Raw genomic sequence first — 14,194 nt, forward strand, 5'->3', positions numbered from 1 at the left:
TGCAAGGGAGCGTGTGCGTACGGGAGGATTGTATGTGAGAGGGGAGAGGGGGGGATCCAAATTTACAAAGGCCATGTGTGTTTGAATGTTTCAAGAGAGCCTATAATTAAAGGAAAACTCAGACAAACCAAGGACAATCATAGTTGCTTATTTAGGGCAAGCAATTGTTTTCCTACACCCAGCAGTTCTGATGATGGGTTATGAGGTCTCCAAAGACATTTTACTTTCACTCCGGTGGATGGGGTTTGGTAAGGACTGTAGCATTCCATCAAGGTGGCGGGCTCGGGCAGAAGAAGGCCTTCTCCACCTGTGTGTTCTCTTCCCCTTCTCAGTCGGGGCCCGGCTGTTCTCACCACTGGGCACAGAAACCAGCCATGTGGACTTTCTCAAAGGCATGGGCACATGGGCATGCACTGAGCACTTACTCTGTGCTGAGCACCACACCAAGACTTTTATGTGCATTATCTTATTTCATGCTTGTCTCTGCCCTCTTGGAGGCTGCAGTCACGTCCAGTCATTTCTGCCAGGGGTTCGTAAGCAGGATTCGAGTATCTAGGGATATGCTGCAGGAGATTACAAAGAGCATTCCAGTAAAAGTCAGAACTCAGCATCAGACCCCATTTCCATCACTAATCGGATTCTCTGACTTAATTTTGTCAGCTGTCAAAAGAGGAGGGATTATCCTAAATCAGAGGTCTCCTCTCAGAGGACTGAATTAGAAATTTCGGGTCTATATGATATCTAAGATCACTGCCAGGTCAATTGTTGCATGACTGTGTGAAACCTCTGGAAGACAACTTTGCATGATGACTGAGAGCCTAGGCTCAGAGGACCCAGATGTGCATCCTTGATCTACCCACCTCAGTTCTGCGATCTTGGGTAAATGACTGTGCCTCCCTAAGCCTAGGCTCCTTCATTATTACAGTTGGGATCATACTACCCATCTCCTGTAGTTACTATGAAGATTAAATAAGCTAACACTTTAAAAGCGTGTAGACATGCTTGGTACATAAAAAATGTTTCTTGGGGTGTCTGGGTGGCTCAGTTGGTTGAACGTCCAACTCTTGGTTTTGGCTCAGGTCACAAACTAAGGTGCTGGGATGGAGCCCCACATGGGCTCTGTGCTGAGCAGACAGTCTGCTTCCCCCGCCATCTCTCTCTGCCCCTCATGCTCTCTCTCTCTCTCTCTCTCTCTCAAATAAATAAATAAATCTACTTAAAATGATTTCTTAAATATTATCTAATAGTTAATGTTGTCATTAGCTATCATCATCATCATCATCATCATCATTATTATTACTAAGCCTTGCTTGGTCCTCCTGACCACTGCCATCATCACCTTCTGAAGTCTTCTGGCATTCCTAAAAGGAAAGGGTTGGAAACGAAAGGGAACAACCTCTCTGGGCCCTGCTCAGAAACTTCCACGTGGGGATCCTTGGGTGGCAAAGTGGTTTAGCACCTGCCTTCGGCCCAGGGCATGGTCCTGGAGTCCCGGGATTGAGTCCCGCATCGGGCTCCCTGCGTGGAGCCTGCTTCTCCCTCTGCCTGTGTCTCTGCCTCTCTCTCTCTCTCTCTCTCTCTCTCTCTCTCTCTCTCTGTCTGTCTCTCATGAATAAATAAATAAAATCTTAAAAAAAAAAAAAAAAGAAACTTCCAATGTCACTCTGGCGACCCCACTTCCATATTAGGACTCTGCTACTGCCACCCTCTTGCTTCTCCCTGTCCACTGCCATCTTAATTAAGCTCTTTGAGAAATAAAAAGCAACTCCTTCCCCCAAAAGAAAGACGGGGGGCCTAGTTCATGTTGTCAAACCTAAATACTTTGGCTCGGCCAGTTAAGCCCTTTCCCAACTAGGCACTCCTCTTCCTGCCCTTCTGGTCTCCACCCAGGTTTGCTACCTCCTCAGAGAGACCTTCCTAGGCTGCCTGACCTAAGAAGCCCCAAATCATAACCATGATCCCATGTTTTATTTTCTCCATTTACTTCTACTTAAACCTGTATTATTCAGTTGGGTCTTTACTTTTGTATTGACTGTCCTCCCCCACACCCCATGTAGAATGAGAGCCCGATGGCATCTGTCCGACTCACTATTATATCCCCCAGGGCCTGGCACAGTGTTTGGCAAATGGGAGCTGTCCTCTCAGAGTAGAGGAAGACATTGACTCACCCTAAACCCAGCTTCATCACTCAGTCTACAGAGCTCTGGATGAGATGCTTCGTCTCTGAAATGGAGATGGATAAGACTATCTTTTAGGAGGGTTTGGAGGGCCTGACACACTGCTCCTATAGTTATTAACTGTCTTCTCTGATGGAAACCTTCGCCCAGCGCCCAAGGAGGCCCCAACCCACTTATTTCCTGGTTGAGGCAGCTGAGGTCCAGAGGGACAGTTACTTGTCTAAGGCCACCAGTAGCTGCTCTGCTTGTTTTCTCTTTACCCTTTACATGAAAACCTGGCTGTAGCTAAATTGACTGGCTTGGCTTCTTCTGCTCAGAGCTGTTGCTTCGCATAAACAATTCTTCTGTCTAGGATATCCTCTCAGCCTCCTTGATGTCTGAGTATTTCACTCTCACCTCCACTAGGAAGCCACCTAATTTAGCTCACACAGTGTAGCTTTGCTCCTTGTTTCTCAATTCTTTCAGTGTATGCTTATTCCGTTTCTAGCATAAGAATATTCCATTTGAAGGACACCTGGGTGGCTCAATGGTCAAGTGTCTGTCTTAGGCTCAAGCATGATTCCAGGGTCCCAGGATCGAGTCTCGCATTGGGCTCCCTGCAAGGAGGCTGCTTCTCCCTCTGCCTGTGTCTCTGCCTCTCTCTGTGTGTCTCTTCTGAGTAAATAAATAAAATCTTAAAAAAAAAAAAAAAAAGAATATTCCATTTGAACTTGCCATTTGTTAATTAAATGTTAAATCCTTTAACATGTGGCTCTAGCCACATTGGACTAGAATACAAACTCACCAAAACTAGGGATTCCTTTACTTTGATATCAGCCTCTGTGACAGTCCCAGAATAGAGGTTGACTGCTTGGCTGAGCCAGGTGGGTGCAGTAGGTTCCATGTAGAAAATCAGCCCAAAAGGATAATGCACTGAGGCCAGAAGGAGGCAACCGCAAGGATTTGGTTTGGAGACTTAGAATTCACTTCTTTCAGATGGTGATTATTCAATGTGAGGACCTACCTGCCTAGAAAATCAAGTATCCTGGAGCATCCCCCCAAATGGGAGGGAAAAACTAAGGAGAAAAGAGTAGGTAGACAAAGAAATAAAGCTCTAAGATCTAAGCAAGATTTTAATGGGGAAGGAAGTGACTGATTTTAATGGGGAAGGAAGCCTTCCCATTCCTCAAATTGGGGAGTATTAATTCATTGGTTTACCATGTGAGGACTTAGATTAGGTTGTCACAGAAAATAGATTTAAGAACTTACCATTTTGTGTGCTTTAGGTCTTCATCATTCTTTGACAAAGATCTCTTAAAGTCCCAGACGTGCTTAAGTGCTCTTCACAGAAACTGTGCCACAGAGCTGGGCAAAGCATACAACATGTAGAAAAGGCACGGGTTCAAGGAAGCCTCTTGGAAGACTCTGGGAGTGTTAAACCACTGAGCTGCATCATCCACTGGCTTCCACCAGTGCTGGATTCCTTGGCCAGTCTTCTCACAGATGTGGAGACAGCTGAAGCAGCTGGAGATTCATCTGAGGCCCCATGAATTATAACCCTGGGCCTGGGTCCATTCTTCTTTGCTCAGAGGAAATGTTTAACTCTATTTTCCCCCCTCTCAGCCACCCACTCTGATTTGTTCTCTGGGGCCAAGTATTTCATAGAAGTCCCTCTGGTACTTAAGTCCTGTATTTGTTCTCTTGCACTAGGAGGTTAGAACAAAGGGTCCTGACTTGGCTTGGAGAAACTCATCAAATCATAGTCCCAGATTGCCTCCCCCTCATACCCTGAATCCCCCCTTATACAGTTTTAAGTAACAGCCACGGCCCTTAGATCTCAGGCTTCTCAATTTAATAATTCATTTTATAGATTTACGCACGCACGCACACACACACCAGTGTAAATTACTTTGGAGGTTTTGGCTGTTCAGGATACAGCGAGCACTCAGGTTGGTGATGGAGGAACACCTAGAAGGGAGAAGAAATGAGTACTAAATCGTCTGCTCCTGTCTGGGGATTGAGAGAGCAGGGTTTTTTTTCTGCCAAACAATCTTGTGTCCCCTCTGCTTCTCCCAGTATACCCTCTTCCTATCACCATCAGCATCCAGAATAGTAGCTTCAAGATCGAGCTTGAACTTGAGCCTCAGGCCATCTACACCAGCAGTAGTAAAGTACCACCTCTAGACTTCAGAATGTTAGACAAGGCTCCAAAATAAAACGTATCATTCCTCCCAGGTAGCTGTGTCTTCTTCCATCAGTGTGTTCTCCTTAATAAAAATACTTGAGGGGTGCCTGGGTGGCTCAGTCGGTTGAGCATTGGACTCTTGGTTTCAGCTCAAGTCAGGATCTCAGAGCAAAGGATCAAGCCTCAAGGGTCTGCTTGCAGTGCGGAATCTGCTTGAGATCCTCTCTGCCCCTCCCCACCTCAAATAAATAAATAAATCTAGGGGTGCCTAGATTCGGGTAGCTCAGTCGGTTGAGCCTCTGATTCTTGATTTCAGCTCAGGTCATGACCTCGGAGTCATGAGATGGAGCCCTTCGACAGGCTACTCGCTGAGCCTGGAGCCTGCTTGGGATTCCCTCTGTCCCTCTCCCTCTGCTCCTCCCCTGCTCATGCTCTCTCTCTCTCTCTCCCTAATAAATAAATAAATAATAAAATTACATAAATAAATCTTTAAAAAGTAAGAACACTTAATATATACAAAAGAGTACCTTACTTGTAAAATGAGTTCCTACATATATCTGGCTTTATCCTCACAGAAGCACGCGGGGAGGGAGAATGGTGGGACGGGACTTATTATTATCTCCACTTTGGGCAAGTAAAAGTGCTGAGGGGATAGACAGAGGTCATGAGGTTAGTGAGTAGCAAAAGGAAGACTGAAACATGCTCCTGGCACTAAGTCCCAGCCCAACCTGTTCACCCTGGGCCTCACCCAGCCGCCTGGCTTCCAGCGAGACCCGCCGCCTTCAAGTGTGCACAGGCCCCTCCTCACCCCCATAGGGGCAAGGCCCTCCCAGCCCGTCACAGACTCCCACCACCCACGGTTCTCTCTTCATCTTCCTCCCGTACACACTCCACACACTCCTGGCCCCCGTGCTCACAGGCCAGTTTAAACAGGATGTGTAAGAACACAGTGACTCGCCCGGAAGCCGAGCCCGACTCTGGCTCAGCAACGAACCGGGTGGCCCCGGTGTGGCTGGTCTACCGTCTTTGGAGCCTTTACAAAAAGCCACGGAGAAGACTCGTAGCAGAGGAGTATCATTTAATTTGTCTTAAGAAAAAAAAAAAATTGTCTTAAGAGAACATTTTTTTTTCTGTTGTATGCATTTTCACTCCCTCCCCCCTACACTATGCGACCAAGGGGACTCGACTCATTGCAAGTCAGCAGAGATCACAGTTTGCTCAAAGGTGATTCTTAACCACCTGCGGAGATGTCGTAAGTCCTGCGAGACCTCATCCCTGAAAAATACCCAGGCATGGAAACACATTCAAGATCTGGCTCATAACTTGGGGAGATTTGTGCTCTCAGAAGCCCATTCTCCAGCCCCCGGGCCGTGCCAAGCCAGTCCTGCTGTGCCTAACCAGGAAGAAGCCTCTCCTCACACATGTTGTTAAAAAAAAAAACAAACTAAAAACCAGATATGGCTGGTCCGGGACCTGAGCCTAAAACACCAGCCCTTATATGACTGAGAGATCAGGAACATGCAACGGTCAAGCTGACTGCCCAAAATTGCAGATCCTCAGGCCAGGGCTCAGCCCCAGCTCCGTTTGATGTTGGGTTATTTGGGCATGCTAGTTAAATGACCCGGTCTGTCTCTGGGAACTTTGAATTCCTTACTCATGAAAGGGCAAGAATATTCTTATTATCATCAGAAGGACACAATGAGCCCACAGAGTAAATAGCATTACTTGGGTCTCTTGTAATTAGAAAGTATGATACAGTTCTCACTTCCAGAGTTTGCAATTTCTTTGATTTGTTCTGCCAAAAAAAGAAAAAGAAAAACTAAGTTGAGCTGCAGGCTCTGGTTCTCTCCCTGTAGGTAAAATTAGTGGGTAGGCCCACAGCCTGTGGAAACCCGAGGCAGCCAACCCTTCCTGTGGGCACCGGGATCCTCCACTCGAATCTCCTCCAAACAGTCTTGCCCCCTCCCCTCCACCTACTACACCCCCTGTCTTCCCCACCTCACCCTGCTTTCTGCCCTCTCCCCAATTCTTGTATATCCCCACTCCCCTTCCTCAAAATCTGCTGCTGCCTGTGTCTGAATTTGCACTCAGGTGAAAACAACCCATAACAGCTTTAAAATGCTTCCCATTCACATACATTTACACCTTAAAAGTATCAATGTTTCTTTCAAAACACAGTCCCCATGGTGGAATTTCAGACAGAGCCCACACTGCAGGGTCCTGAAGAGGGAGGAGGAAGAAAGGAGTTCCTCGGTTAAGGTTGTGCAGGTTGTACATAGTCCAACACTAAGGCGTATAATTCTTGCAAACAAGAATCAAATCACCAGCACAGCAACGGATTGCATCTCTCCACCCTGCTCTCACCCAACAGGTTGGGAGGATTCCTACTAAATCTCCCACGATGGGAGGATTTCCACTCAGTAGGCTACTGCCCTCAAATTTTTTAACTGGCTTCCCATTTACAAATGCTCTGTGGAAGGCCTCCCTCATCTTTCCCCATCTCGTGTTAACCCGGTCAGTGCACATTGTCTAATGTCAGGCTTCGTGCATACATTTTCACTCTGGAAGCAAAGTGAGTGGGCAATAGGCAGTGAGCCGTGGACATCATCGTGGACAGCCAAGGTGAGAGGAGAGCAGCAAGCCCAGAGGGCAGGGATTTCCCACTGAGGGTCCACAACGTGATATGCATGAGGCTAATAGGTCTGAGTTTTCTCTGCTCCTCAAGAACATCAGAAATTTAGGGGCAGAAAACTCTGGTATTCAACTACAGAAGAACATCAAACTAGACCTTGACCCAGAGCGGTGGTAGGAGAAAAGCTGCTTCGGGCTCTCCAGGCTCAGACCCACCTCCCACCTGAGTGGGAGCTTGGAGCCCAAGGCATCCAACAGACCCCACTCTTCTCCCACCTTGGGCTCCAAAGCTCTGCTGAGAAGCCACAGGTTACCTCTTTTATAAAGGCCTGCCCTTGCTGCTGCTTCCTTCCTGCACCTCATGCAGCCTCCTTGTCGCTGTTGAGAGCCCAGAGGTGATGGGGCTCCATAATGTTGCTTCTTAGCCAACCTGACAGGAGCAGCCCCGCCACTCGTCCAATATGTTCAAGCTGTGGTTGATGAAATTCCAAACATCAAGTTACTCCGAGTAAAGATTTCTCTTTCTCCCCTTTTTCTCTCTGAGCTACACAGGAATCTCCCTCCTCCCCCTCAGGACATCACACCCTGACATTTTGAATCAGCCCACAGCCCAACTAGTAGACTCCTAGATTACAGAGCTCCACTGAGTGGAAATCACTACATTTCCTAAAGGAAACCCAAGAGTGCTGGTTGTTTCTGGAAGGGGCCCAGATATGGGAGAAGAGACAGCAAGATTAGTCTTGCTGCCCCATTAGACAGGCAGATTTCACCTGTGCTCTTGGAAGTGTGAAGAGAGAAAAGTAGAGGAATGGGGAAACTGAAAAGATGAATAGAAATTTAAAGAAAACACCTAATTTCACATATATTCATCCAGCGGTGTGCATTCTCACTCACAGCTTCAACTACCCATCTCAGCATCTGGCTCCCGATTGTACACTCCTCGGCCCCATCACTGCTGAGCTTCCGTGACATCCCAGGGAGTCCCCAACAGACCCAGAACTAAACTTATTGGTCCCTCCTCTGCCTATGCCCTACACAACATACCTGTGTGCGCATACCTTCGTCTTCCTGTTTTCCCCAGCTTGGCCAATAGCATCTCTACCCACCTCCCCCCTCAACTAGTCAGCCTTCCACCCTCCCCACCCTGGCCTCCGCACCCATCCTGCCACATCCCCACAGGGCAAACTCCAAGAGGTCCCAGCGCATTCCTCTCCATCACCACCACCACTTCCTTAGCCCAGGCCCACACCATCTCTGGAAAGCTTGTCCTGACAGGTCTCCACCTCTCCAATCCCTCTCTTCACCTAGTCTACGGTCTACGTAATTGCTAGAACTGTCCTTCTAAAAGACAAATGCAGTCATGTTACTTCCCTGCTTAAGTGTTTAGTGAGTCTTCATCGCCCTGTGGAAGAAGGTTCTCAGCACCTAGGGTGCCCAACACTCACCCTCACACACCAGCCCAGCCGACTGTTCCAGCTTCCCTGCCTGCCACTCCTGGGCAGCACCGTACACTCCAAACCTGCAAAACTCACTTCCCCAGAGGCAAAGGGTGTGTGTGTGTGTGTGTGTGTGTGTGTGTGTGTAGAAGAGAAAGTGATCATGGCTTGAAGCTCGGCCGCCATCATAAACAACGCACTAACTATCCAGACCAGCAAGTTCATGACCAACTGAGTACAGAAACAAACGGTCATTGATGTTGATCACTCCAGAAAGGCAACAGCACCCAAGACAGAAATTTGGGGAAAACTAGCAAAATGTACTAGACCACCCTGGATGCCATCTTTGTATTTGGATTCAGAACCCATTTTGGTGGTGGCAAGACAACTGGCTCCGGCATGATTTACGATGCCTTGGGGTATGCAAAGGAAGACTTGCAGGACATGGCCTGTATGAGAAGAAAAAGACATCAAGAAAACAGTGAGAGGAGCACAAGAACAGAAGGAAGAAAGTCAGAGGGCCTGCAAAGGCCGACACGGCACGGGTGCTGGCAAAATGTGAGCCAGAGGTGGGACCAGCAGAAGTAGAGGGTCTGCAGTGACTTTATCTGTGGTGACAGTGCAGATTCTTCATGGAAGGATTAATAAACTAAGAACTTTAAGAGAGAAAGAGCTTGAGGGTGAGTGGGTGACACAGGTCACACAAACCCTATGAGCTCAGGTTCTGTTCTGCAGCGGGGCAGTGGGATTAGATGTGACATAGAGAGAACCCTGGGCTGAGAATGTACATTTTAGTCCTGAATCTCCTGTCAACTAATGTGTCTCTGAGAAGACGACCTCAGTGCAGATCCCAATTTCCCCACCTGGTAGTGAAAAGTTAGAGAAAGGATCTCCTACGCTCCACCCCTCATGTCTGTGTCCCTTCAGAACCGGTAGTGCCAGTGAATTTGATGAGACTCCAGACAGAGCAGACTGCAAGGAAGAATGTTCCAGAAAGAAAGAAAGAACGAGCAAATAACTCCCGGAACCTCAGGAAGGGGCATCGGTAGACAGATGCACAAACTGCTTCTAGGCCTAGAGCTGAAAGAAAAAATAAACTGGATTTTTAAAAATCCGGAATCAAAAGGATGCTCATTTCCTCCTCTATTCAAGAACGCTTGAAAAATAGAATGAATGAGGCCTTAAAGTTCTCGTCTCCCACCCAGTTCTGGGATCCTCTTTAACTCTCCTGCAGGTGCTCCCTCTTGTTGCTTGGACACTTCCAAAGACCAGAAAGCTCTACCTCTGCAAAGTCCTGCAGAGATGTGTGCAGGAAGAGGTACCGGGGTATTGCCTGGGAGCCCCGGCATGTGTCCCTGACTCCAAATTTCCCCCTCACACTAGAGTCACAGTGTCTGGAAGTCTACAATTAGTTGTTTATTTCTGGAGGTGTCTTAAAATTCAAACACTTTTGGTGGCACCTGCTATCAAATCAAAGTGTTCATGACAAAAAAAAAAAAAAAAGTGTTCATGACTTAGAGAATCCCCTTCCGTTGGTGAGAGCAGAGGGTCCTGGACAATTCTAAAAGGGAGACACTGAGGACGAGGGGCAACGATGCCAAGACAAACCTCAGATACTTGACATTTATTCTGCTAGGCCCGGTGGGAATGCACGGTGAGGATGACCATGGTGATGACGATGATGATGATGATGATGATGATGATGATGATAGAAACGAACCTGGTATGTGCCAAGCACTCTTCTTAGTGCTTCACATTCCAACTCGTTGGGAACAAATTCCTACAAGGTGGATGGTTTTTACAGCAAGTCTCTCGAAATAAAGACCTCGAATAAGCACCTTATCTCCTCTGAGAAATTACCCTCCATCCAAAGATCTTAGCTTCCTTCTTTCATCCCGCTTCCCTTCCCTCTAAAACAGGGAGAAAGGGTGCAGCTTTGCAAGTTAATACAATAAATACATTTGTGTGTGCGCGCGTCTGTGTCCCTGTTATCAGATGCGGTTCCTTAAACCCATTGTTCAGAGAGACTTTAGAGCCTCCGAGGAGCAGCCAGAAAAGGCGTATGTGACGAGACTCCCATCTAGTGGTTAGAGTCAATAATAAAGGGTGGGAAGAAACCTAATGTTTGCTTTACTCTTTGACTGGATGTACAGAAACCAAACCACCCTCACCACGAGGCGGTCCCAGGCCCCGGAGACATCGCAACGTGGCCAGCTCTCCCACTGTCGCCTGACAATTTGAGTGGAGAGACACTGGGCCGAGGAAGACCAGAGATCAAGGTGAGAAAAGAACAGTGGGGAGGAGAGAAGCACGGGTCATGTTAGAGACAACCTCACCACACCTCCTCCAGCCTTCCCCAGAGGCTGGCTGTAAGGGACACGATAACCACTCAGCTTCTTATTCGTGCAATTTCTGAAGAATTGCTGTCTCGGGCTCTCGTGGCATGATAGAGATTTCTAACTTTTGAAAAAGTTGCTCTGAAAGGTGGAAGAGGATAAATATCAAGTTGCAACAGTGCCACTCGCTGGCCATAATGCGGGAAGGCAAGCACGACCTAGCCGCAGTCCTCACAAGGTCCCTTGCATGTTGGGTGCCCAACACTGAACCCAGTAACCTGGCAATTAGGTCACTGAAAATACAAACGGCAGGAACAAAAAGGCTTATTTGTTTGCTTCTTGGTGTATTAAGATCCATTAAAATCTGGTCAGCAAGCAAGTCAGTGTTGACGTCACACTAAGTTTGTGTAGACTCGTTCTCAGAGACAGAGGTAACAGGACGGGGAGCACATCCATTGAACACGTATCTGTAAGCACCCAGAACGGCCAGATGAAGGTAGGAAAAGCATTCCGAGTAGCTAGCACTTGACAGAAGCCAGGAAATTGAAGTTAACGTGGCCTCAAGAATATGAATTAGTGGTTTCCCAAATACCAGGTGACGTTCCAAAGGTTCCAAAAGACAGAACATTGAGAACTAAGAAAGAATTAGATAAAAACACATAAGAATCCTTGCATACATGCTGGGGGCAACCACAACAACTTGAGGGTCAAAGGGAGTGTCGGGTGAATTGTCAGCACAAAAGTGATGTCAAAAGCCGAACAAAATCTTTCTGGGATGGGTGGATGGGTGCTCAGTAGTGTGACAGATAAAGACCAGGGAATCCTTTCTTTCTCTGTTACAGGCAACGCAGGGTTATGGCGATTACACAATAGCCAGAATTCTAGAAAAGGGACACAAATTGTGGCCAAAATAATTGTATTATTTTGTTTAGAAAGAAAGAACTGTTTATATTTAAGTACTATAACAGGCTCCTGAGAAAAGCTGTTTGTTCCCTTTTGGGGATATTTAAAAGATAAATCCTAGAATCCCTTCCAGCTCTGTAATGCCATGATTTAATCCTTGGTTCTAAATGAAGGAACACTAACTCAGTGCAGGACACTAACACCCGAGAATAATCTATTTAATTGGTAGTTTACAAATGTGACCTTGGTTAAAACCGATGTCTCCACTACTTATTAACCAAGTGACCCTAAGCAACTTACCTCACATCTCTCAACCTATTTCCGTGTGGGATGCCTTTTTCAGAGGTCTATCATGATGATAGAGTGGGATACTGTTTGTGAGCTGTTCGGCACCGTGCCCGGCCCATAGCAAGCACTCTCAAAAATGGAAGCTTCCATTTACTGAGGAGTAAGTGAAAAATTACAACGAGCCTTTAGAAGAAGGCCTGACTCAGAGTAAGCACTCAATTTTAATGAAAAGGTATGAATTACAGATGAAATTTGAAAATGATACAGCTTATCTTCATACAGGGGGTACCATAGTATTCAGGAAAAATCTCACCACTAACTACGTGTCTTTGGGCAAGTCACTAAAACCTCCGCCTTTCTGTTTCGTCCCTGCAAGATGGGAGTGTAAGTGGATTAGATGACCAGTTATGTGTCTTCCACTCTGGTTCTAGAAGGAGGTTCTAGAGAATACCAGAGCTCAGCATACACAATAACTGTATAATATATGCTCTATAAAAACTCCAGTTGTGAACTAAGACATAACCAGTGATCGACAGTATAATTAAAAACTTAAAAGTCACAATAGACCTACAATATAAAAGTACCACAAATATAAAAGTCCTTGAATTATTCAAGGACTGATTAAATAATGAATAACTGCTAGATACAGAATCAAGCACCTAGGTCTTTGACTTTCAACTTTCCTACAATTTCCTTTATATTCACACCAAGAAATTATTTCGAGCCTCTCATTCCGTAACAATCACAGAGTGACTTTAAATAATCCCGTATGGCAAGTGTGAGGACTGCAAGCTAATGCTGTTTTACTGTAACTCGGGAGTCAACACGCATTTCCTACAAAGGACCAGACAGTAAATATATTTTTGGCTCACTCAACCCTGCCCTTACAGTAGAAGAACAGCCCATGTGTAAATGAATGGCTGACTGCATTCCAATAAATCAGTAACTGCGGACGCTGAAATTTGAATTTCATACTGTTTTCAAGCATCCATCGTGAAATTTTTTTTTCATTTTTTTCCAACCATTTAAAAAATGCTAACGCCATTCATAGCTTGTGGGCCCTACAGAAAGGGGTAGTGTAGGATTCAGCCGATGGGCCCAAGTCTGCTGCCACCCCCTGCTGTAATTACATACTTTGGGAAAGAATGTGATAATGTAGGGAATCCAGAATTAGCAGAACACCCCTCTGGGATTTTCGCCGGTCGGTTGGTTGGTATTTGTTTTGTTGCACTGTTTTCATCTACCATCTTCCTAAGGGCTTTCACCACACACCAGGGACCCTAAGTGGGTCCCCGGGGCAAGGGCGCGGACTGGGTTTCAGCATAACTAAGGCAAGCCTGACACCTTGAGGTCGCTCGGCAAGTGGCAGGTGCCACCCTGGAAGTTAAGGAGCGAGGCGCATCTCTCTCCTGGGTATGAATCCAGGAGGGGGCAGCCCTGCAGACTCGACCCAGCAGTGAGCCAGCCAGCAGCTGTTGTTATTGTTGAGATGGGGCAGGATAAAGTCCCCAGATCACTGTCTGACTTCTCTCTCCAAAGGGCTGTCTTTAGGGGCATTACACTCCATTGAAAAAAATAAATAATTTCCAGAGCGCCTTCCCAACGGAGACCAGAGGGCTCAACGGGCATTCAAGACTTTCCCTGGTCTGGATAAGTCTCCGGCCTGCACTTATTAATATATTCTGGAGGAGAGAAAGGGGTATGGAGCGCGACAGCCCCATCCCTCTCCTGTCAGATGATTATTACAGAGTTTGAAAAAGAAGGGAAGTGCATAGGACATAACTGCTACCGAGAATCAGGAGTTTTCCTCTGGGGAGATGGTGATAAGGGGCTTTAAGAAGCAAAGACCAACGATCGAAACGTTACAAACAGGATTACGCATTGCTTCTCCAGGTCAGACTCTCCCAGGCTGTCACAGAGTCGTGCTGGGATGCAGCATCTTGCTCATTTTTGGAAAAGGATTGTAGAGGCCGCTCTTTCCATACCCCCCCTCCAGAAGTGTTTCACCGAAACACCCGAGCCTCGAGTTACTCCTATCTTGTAAATTATCCGGGAAAAACAATCCCATGGCTTGCTTAGCTCATCCTTTCCTCTAACTGAAAGCCATCCCTCCGTGTTTCTGGGAAAGTAGACAGAGGGGGACACTTGGAGGGAATTTGGGGGGGAGGTTGCCCCAGATTCTGGAGTCACAAATGGACTTTTGTATTTGTGAGGGCCTCCCCTTTGGAGGCGACGGGCCCTGAGGGTCTCATAGCCGCC

Source organism: Vulpes lagopus, chromosome 10 (genome assembly GCF_018345385.1).
Source record: "Vulpes lagopus strain Blue_001 chromosome 10, ASM1834538v1, whole genome shotgun sequence".
Lineage (NCBI taxonomy): Eukaryota > Metazoa > Chordata > Mammalia > Carnivora > Canidae > Vulpes > Vulpes lagopus.